The following is a 7,207-nucleotide window of genomic DNA, read 5'->3' on the forward strand; positions in this document are numbered from 1 at the left end:
TCTTTTTTTAAAAATAATAGCCTTTATTTATTTGTTTGTTTATTTATTTATTTTTTTAGACAGTCTCACTGTCATCCCAGGTGGAGTGCAGTGGTGTCATCACAGCTCACTGCAACCTCAAACTCCTCGGCTCAAGTGATCCTCCTGCCTCAGCCTCCCAGATAGCTGGGACTGTAGGCACATGCTACCACGCCCAGCTAATTTTTCTATTTTTTTGTAGAGTTGGGGGTCTCACTCTTGCTCAGGCTGGTGTTGAACTCCTGACCTCAAGCAATCCTCCCATCTTAGCCTCCCAGAGTGGCAGGATTACAGGCATGAGCCACTATGCCTGGCCCTTACAAACCTTTTACTGAGTTATTTTTTCTTTCTTTTTTTTTTTTCCCCTCATGCTACCTTGTCTAAGAGCTTCTATTTATATTTTTAAGTCCTGCTATTATACTTTAATTTCCCAAGTTTCTTTTAGAATGTTTCTTTTTACTGTCTTTTACCTGGTTCTGTGGATGCAATATTTTATCTTATTTTTTAAAGAATATTAATGACAGTTTGGGGGAGTGTTTTTCTTCTTCCTACATAGTCTCTTGTCCTCCAAGTTTTTTCCCCCTATTGTCTGTTTTGGCAGATTGTTGGAGATAACTAATGATCCTTGGTTTTCTGTTTATGTATGACAGTGAGCACCAAAAAACCAGCTGGAGGCTCTGAACATAAGGTAGGACACACTCAATGTGAGCAGATCTCTGCTTACCTGACAGGATTGTTTCTTTACGTAATTCCCAATGCCAGTATCTCAGGTTTTTCCTTTTAGGCTGTCAGAGTCTTCAGAGAAGCTTTCTCCAATCTCCAGCCTGAAGAGTTTAGGCTTGGTTATCAACATTCTAGAAGCTAAAAGAGGAGAAGGGATTAAGGAGTCCAACATTCATTATATAAATACTATTCTTTTTGTTTGTTTGTTGATTTTTAGCTGTTATTAGAAAGTAAATACTATTCTTAACCTCCCTCCCTTTTCTATAATACTACCTAGTTTCTGTCTCCTGATTGGACCCAGACTGATACTATAACTCTGCCCTCAGCTGTATCTGGTGTTCCCTAGTCAAGAGAGCCTTGACTTTACTCCTTCCAATGAATCAACCTCCAGTGTTTTGCCTGGAGTCAGCGGATCTCCTAATAATTTTTTCAACAGGATAATTATCCTATTCATAGTCATACCTTTACTCACCTCCTCCCCTTCCAAAGGCAGCTGGTGCCACCAAATCTTGTACACTATTTATTGACTGTCCACCATGGAAGATGAGAATTTTACCTTTTCACCATCACCACTACCACTGCTACCACATACTTACTCACTCCCCCAGCACATTGTTTTTTGGCTCTCCCCACTGCCTGCTTAAGTTTCAGTTTTCCAGGATTTGCTAACATAGTTATTACGTATCCATTTGTCTTCCAGCTTCCAAAATCTTACTGTGGCTTCTTCTTCCATTCTTTTTGTCCTTGTGGGATTATATCTCTCAAAAAACTCCTTTACTGTTATTTTATATTACTGTGGTTTGGGGAAGAAGCAAATGCATGTGTTCAAAGTGTCTTCTTTATCCTGAAACTTTCTTGTGATTTCTCAGAACCCGTGCATCCTATACCTATTTATTGGGGGCCTCATTGTGTTGGGTACTGTTTAAACACTTGGGATACATCAGTGAACAAAACAAAATATCCTTGCACTTGGGGTGTTTACATTCTAGTGCGTGTGTGCAATGGGGAAAGAGATTATAAAAATTAGGCCTACATATATAGATTACATGATAGGCATTAGATAAGTAAAGTTTAAAAGTACGGCAAAAAAAGGTACAGCAGAGAATGGGGAATCAGGAGTAATGGGGAGGGGGTAGGCTGCAGTATTTAATAGAGTGGTCAAAGGCCAGGCCAGGCTCATGTCTGAAATCCTAGCACTCTGGGAGGCTGAGGAAGGAGGATCTCTTGAGCTCAGAAGTTCGAGACCAGCCTGAGCAACAGTGAGACCCCATCTCTACTAAAAATAGAAAAATTGGCCAGGTGTTATGATACACACCTGTAGACCCAGCTGCTTGAGAGTTTGAGGCAGAAGGATTGCTTGAGCCCAGGAGTTTGTGGTTGCAGTGAGCTGTGATGATGCCACTGCACTCTAGCCAAGGTGACAGAGCGAGACGCTGTCTCATAAAAATAAAAATAAAGAAAGAAATAAGGCCGGGTGCGGTGGCTCATGCCTGTAATCCTAACACTCTGGGAGGCCGAGGCTGGTGAATCATTTGAGCTCAGGAGTTCGAGACCAGCCTGAGCAAGAGTGAGAACTCAGTCTCTACTAAAAATAGAAAGAAATTATACGGACAACTAAAAATATATACAGAAAAAATTAGCTGGGCATGGTGGTGCATGCCTGTAGTCCCAGCTACTCGGGAGGCTGAGGCAGGAGGATGGCTTGAACCCAGGAGTTTGAGGTTGCCGTGAGCTAGGCTGACGCCATGGCACTCTAGCCTGGGCAACAGAGTGAGACTCTGTCTCAAAAAAAAAAAAGAAAGAAAGAAAGAAAAAGAAATTACCAATGTACACATCAGGAGAATAAAAAATATCACATATCTGTCTGATATAACAATGGGAAAATGAGGTAGGAAGCAATTCAGGACCTGGAAACTGGTGGTTTATATACTCTCTTATAATGAGTCTTCCTCTTTCTAATAGTAAAGGTTAATAAAATACTATCTGCTTTAAACTTGTTAACATAACAAGACATTGTATAAAATGTACAATGTCTTACCTTTTTGAAAAGGTTTTTATTAAGTGAATGTAAGTTATTCATCATCAGAATTATAGGAAAAGTGTCATAGCCTTTACTTGGACTTTGTGAGTACTATTAAGAGCACAGAAACTCTTAATAGAGGGAGTTAGCAGTTAAACATGTCAGACAATTTTCCAAACTAAGCTCCTAACCCATGTTGAAACAGGGCATTTGATTCTGCTCTAGGGTTTTGTGAGAAGTATATATGAGCTATTAAATACAGGCCTATATGAAATAGGGTTTCTTTTCTTTTCTTTTTTTTCTCTTTTTGCATGTCATCCTTGCGCAGAGGCCATGCTAATCTTCTCTGTATTGTTCCAATTTTAGTATATGTGCTGCCAAAGTGAGCACTCTCTTTTTAATAGCTTTTTATACATACCTATTTAATAACATTAGTTATCTAAATGAAATCAGAAAGCTATACAAACTTAGGTGAAAATATTTCCATATTGATTAATAAATCCTCTGTGTTAAAAACTAACCTGCAACCTTCCCAGGTTTAAGCTTGGCAAAGACAGCAGACATCAAGGACATCCCTTAGATTCTTTGTTGCCACCTGAGTCCCACTGGACATGTCTTACCTGCAGAAGCAGGGTTAGTGTCAAAATCTAACAGTTCTACCTGAGAAGCCCTTACACAGAGTTGCAATGAGAAATCTTTCATCAAGAAAGAAAAGAGCTGGGCGCGGTGGCTCATGCCTATAATCTTAGCACTCTGGGAGGCCGAGGCGGGTGAATTGTTTGAGCTCAGGTGTTCGAGACCAGCTTGAGCAAGAGCGAGACCCTGTCTCTGCTAAATATAGAAAGAAATGATATGGACAGCTAAAAATATATATAGAAAAAATTAGCCGGGCATGGTGGCACATGCCTGTAGTCCCAGCTACTCGGGAGGCTGAGGCTGGAGGATTACTTGAGCCCAGGAGTTTGAGGTTGCTGTGAGCTAGGCTGACGCCATGGCACTCTAGCCTGGGCAACAGAGTGAGACTCTGTCTCAAAAAAAAAAGGAAGAAAAGAGACAAATATTTGCAGATCCTAGCAAAAATCTCTCATTGCCTTCATGAGGGGAATTCCACTTGCATTTAGTCTTAGGACCATGATGGAGGAGGAAGATTCTAGGAAAAAAGATTCTCCTCATGAAGACTTTTGTAATAACAACTGAATTTTTTAAAATTTCTTTAAACATTTCGCAGAAAAGCTCTTTTTGCAATGATTTAGTTACCACATGGATCAGGAGGAAACACACAGGAATTTACTCATTTAATTCTGAGGATTAGGGTAAGTATATATTAATACTATCTATGAATCTATAAATATGTTTCCAGACCTCAAGATGAGAGTAATACTTCCCTCAGCATGAAGAAGGTGGATCTGTTCACAACATTTTGTCCAATGAGGAACTTTATAAGGATGTAGATTAGGGTAAGGAAGATGGTGAGTATCCCAGCCAGGTGTAGGCTCTGAGACACAGTGGTGACAAGGCTGGGGCTGGCTGGTGGGAAGGGTGGGGGGCACAGGATGACAGCTGATAACAGGAATAAAAAGAATTGCCTCTATTCCCGTCGGTGGCTCTTCTTTTTTCTTTGTGAGACAGAAACTTCTCCATCAGTGCTCTATATATTCGTCTCACTCTACCCTCTATCTAGGAAGAAACAGACACCAGACCCCTCATATTCCTGTTCTTGGTAGAACAGGATAGAACACTGAAGGGCTTACCTTAAGTTATCTTTGGCTTCAGAAATCTGTATGTCTTCCTCCCCAGACTGGTAATTAATACATTAACTGTCGTGTCATGTGAGTTGTATTTAACTGACGATAGTTTTGAGCCTGGAGCCTTGTGAAGCATACATAACTCACATCTCTTCACCTTGGGATCTGCAAGAACTATTTTTCAAGTTGCATATAACTCCACGCACAGAAAACAGTAAAAAATAACAAATTTTTCATTAAATTGGAAAGTAAAATTTTCATTACATTGTTTTTGAAGTTTTTATTCTATTTTCATAATAAATCACCATGGCCCCAAGGAAAATTTTTTTTCTAGTGTGGCAGTCAATGTGTTAAATGAATGATTCAATAAAAGAAAGCAGTATTGGTCAAGCTTTTTGTGATGTCAGTAAAAGGCATACTTTCCAATCTTTTGTATTCATCCAAACAAAGCTAATACATTTTTACAAATCCTATGTTTGTAATTGTTGTGACAATTGACTTTAAGTCCAGATAAGACAAGGTATCAAATCCTACCGCAGGCAGACTGGGCTATGCCAGGATTTCCACACTGGCAGATAAAAGTGGGATGTGATTTCTCCTGTTCAGCTGAGCATCCCTACTCCCAAACTCTCAAAAATTAAAATTCTAGAATCAGAACTGGAAGGGACCTTTGTCCTTGTGACTACCCGTCAGCCTTGCCTCCCCAATTGGCCCTTTAATATGAACCAGGACTTGGCTGCAGCCAGAATTTTTTGTGTTACCTCTTTGTAATCAGAGAGGACACAATTGGCTGAGATTGTTGTCAGGATGTGGGTGTGGCAGGAAAAAAAATACCCTCTGTGACCAATAGTTCTTTCTTCACTGTACATGGCTTTCATACTGTTTCTCATGAATAACACATATTCACATGACATTTTGTACTTTTCTTTCTTTATTGAGTTTATGCAGATATCCACTTCCTTTGGGCAGTAAGAGAAGTGTTAGCTCTGTGTCGGTTGAGCTTAAGAAAAAGAGGCATGAAGAAGCTACAGAAATTGTTTAAGAGCGCACAGTGGGACCCTCTTAGAAATGAGATGAAAAGCAAAAGTCCTGGACTCTGAGTCCATAAACCAGTCTGCTTTCTTCCTATAAAAAGTTATTTACTTTCCAGAGCAAAAGAAATTCCCAATAACTGTCTTTTTCAGGAACAAATGTCTATGTACCCTGTCAAGAAGGAAGGAAGTAGAAAGAGAAAGAAGGAAAAGAAAGAGAGAGAAAGAGAATCAGGTTAGTTTCAAATTCAAACTTTTCACAAAAATATAAACGTTGACCAGTTTGAACGTGCAAAACTTTGGTAAATTGAACATGATAGTTTTGTTCTTGTAGGAAAAGGTGAATTACTCCGAAGATCATGTACAAGAGCAGTTAGGTTCAATCTGCATAGAGCTGACATGTCTGAGGGAGTTGCACCTAGTTTAACCAGGTCATGCCACCCACCTCCAGTCATTGACATTTGGTTTTCTAAAGTGACTACTTGGCACATGCTGGTTGTTCCCATAACTGAATTATTTCTGTGCCAACTTGGCTTATGAAATGTTTGCAAGCAGTTGAAAGTACTATGATGAAACGTACAGACAGGTCCAGAGGGCTTTTTAAATGACACTTCCCTAATTTCACTTTTTATAATAAGGTAGGAAACAGAGGTATCAGAGGATATTCAACAGGCCTGCCCCTACCATTTGCAGGGCCACAGCAAGAGAACAAATAAAGGCCCACACATATGTATTTAAATATTTAAAATGTACAAATCAAGCTAACAAACTGTTAAATAAAAGAGGAGAAAGATATATTCTTTTCCCTTCCCTTGACACATACGCCTTCGTAACCTAGAAGGCTAGATTTGAATTTAGATTTCAAAACCTCTTCAGAGTTCCACACCAGAAAGTGGTGGTGTGGGAAGAGCGGACCCCCAGCACTAATGCCAGCCCCCTCCTCTCCCCACCCCAGCTCTGTCCACACTGGGAGGGTTCTCATGCTCATTCATGTGAATTCTGTAGCTCACATGTTTAAGTCCCAGTCACACACACTTTAAACAGCCACCCCCTTGGGTCTAGCCAGGTGTACGCAGGGAGTGCAGTCCAACCTCGGGAGGACAGACCCAGGGAAGAGGTCCACACAGGCTGTGGCAGTGAGTATAGGGGTTCCTACATTCTGGAGTTCCAGGTCCCTAGTCTAGAAGAGGGTGAACACAGATTCAGAGTGGACACATCCCCTTGGTCCCATGGATGTCTCCATGTGTCCAAAGAAGGACAAAGGGAGCTCTAAAACCTGGGGCTCAGGGCAGGGCCTCCTCTTGCTTGGGTCCAGTGCATACTAACTTGCAAATTTTTTCATTTATTTTTGTTAAAGTAATACATGTACATAGAGTAGATCACTTCTTAGAGGCAATTTCTTTGACCTACCAGGTCTTCCATCATTTACTTCAATAACCCTAGATTGTGTTGTTATTTCCATTTGTTAATTTATCAACTTTAGATATTATCTTTTTAATATAAACAATTGCAAACCTTAGAAAAGTTGCAAGTATAGTACAAAGAACTTTTTCTGAACTATTTGAAAGCAAGTTGCTGGTTTGATAACCCATCACCCTTGTACTCTTTAGTGTGTGTTTCCAACAAGCGAGGGCATTCTCCTATATAACTATATCACAACAATTAATCCT

At 40.1% G+C, this 7,207-nt stretch overlaps 1 non-coding gene across 1 annotated transcript; it reads right to left on the bottom strand.

The window, feature by feature from the left end:
• Positions 1-3,045: 3,045 nt before the first annotated feature.
• On the bottom strand, positions 3,046-3,151 carry LOC138376708 (U6 spliceosomal RNA). The gene has a single exon (XR_011231691.1). It is a non-coding gene; the product is annotated as a U6 spliceosomal RNA (small nuclear RNA).
• Positions 3,152-7,207: the final 4,056 nt, after the last annotated feature.

Source organism: Eulemur rufifrons, chromosome 28, assembly GCF_041146395.1.
Source record: "Eulemur rufifrons isolate Redbay chromosome 28, OSU_ERuf_1, whole genome shotgun sequence".
NCBI classification, from domain to species: Eukaryota; Metazoa; Chordata; class Mammalia; order Primates; family Lemuridae; genus Eulemur; species Eulemur rufifrons.